The following is a 1694-nucleotide window of genomic DNA, read 5'->3' as shown; positions in this document are numbered from 1 at the left end:
TATTTGTAACATGACTTTTGAAATATACAGTATATATATATAGTATATATATATATATATATATATATATATATATATATATATCTAATATATAGTATATATAGTATATATATATAATATATAGATATATATATATAAATAGCTGGCCCTATCCGTGTCTGCTGTGTAATGTATACTCTGGCCTATGACATGGAAAACTACCTTTTCTATTCCTTAGTAAAATGAAAATTGTTTTATAATTTGTTGGTTGAGTTGCATTACTGAAGTACTGTACAGCTGTATTTGTACAATCAAACCTCCTAGCTCCTTGTAATACTAGGTGATCACTTTTAGCTTCTGGTAAGTTTAAAATATATGTTGCTTTGTTAGCCACAGAAGCCCTGTATGCCTTCAACCAGACAGAACAGGATCCCATTACAAAAAGCAAAAATACAACATTGTCTCTTCTGTATATTCTATGTTAGTCACAATCCTTCTTTTCTGTCAGTCTGTATAACAACTAGCTACAGCCTTTACTTGAATTAAGTAAAACCATTGTGTTCCACAATCATATTCACATTTACATTACAAAATAATGTCATGGTTTCTCTTTACTGATCATTCAGGAAGGGTATTTGCTTACACTATCCAACATTTGTTTTTTTTTTTATATATAGAGGTACATGTTTGTTACCACATGTTCTAAATGAGTGAACATACCAGAGGACACTTTCAAAATACACTATGTCATAGTTTGAAAAAAAAAAAGCCCTTTTTCCAAATGCTGAAACACTTACCAGTTGTAATTTAATATTTTTTTGATTTATACATGATTTATGTTTCAAGACTTCAACTAGCGCAGCGGCTATTAGGAATACATACTGGACGGTACCCCATACTTGGTTAAGTATTTTTCATACCTATGGTATATACCTATAGTTCAAATAATATTGATCATACATATATGATCATAAGGCACTGAAACAAGCACAGCCATCATATTTGTGTACCTGCTAGAATAGGAATATGATAAAAAAACATACTCCTCCTATGGCAATGACGTCTTCATATTTTATATTGCCTTTTGTTGCATGTACCACAACTCGAAAATGTAGTAAAAGGGTATTCCTTCAACATCAGTAAGACATTAGGAGAAAACTGTGAAGACTTATACATGGCAACCAGCTCTTCTTCGGTAATCAAAGGTTTAAAAATATTCCTATCAATTCTTAAAGACCTTCAGATATCAAAATTAACAATCTCTTTGACTGGCTCATCGAAACTTTCAGAGGACAAACGAGGGCTTGCATCGGCCTTCATCTTCAATGTGTTCCTTCGATTTTACACGTGTCAATGGAGGTCAGAGCACATGCATTGTGTTTATTTACAGAATGAAAACAGAAAAGTATTCCAAATGTTTTAAGAATGTATCTGATGTTAATTTTGTCTCCATGTCTGTAGCTATGGTTTAATGTTACTTTTTAAGGAGTTTTATAAAATGATATTCTAACATAAAAATAGTGCAGTAATAGTAGTTTATTGTACTTGTTAAAAACATGGATTGAGGCTTCTGATTAAGATCAGTAACACCAAATCTGAAGTTCAAACATCACTAACCGTAAGCACAAAGTCTACAATAATACATTTAAATTAAAAATCCTTTGAAAATTACAATAAACAACGCATTATATGATTAGGAAGAATGAAAGTGACCC

The sequence above is a fragment of the Polyodon spathula genome, chromosome 17 (assembly GCF_017654505.1).
Source record: "Polyodon spathula isolate WHYD16114869_AA chromosome 17, ASM1765450v1, whole genome shotgun sequence".
NCBI classification, from domain to species: Eukaryota; Metazoa; Chordata; class Actinopteri; order Acipenseriformes; family Polyodontidae; genus Polyodon; species Polyodon spathula.
This window is presented reverse-complemented; position numbering follows the sequence as displayed.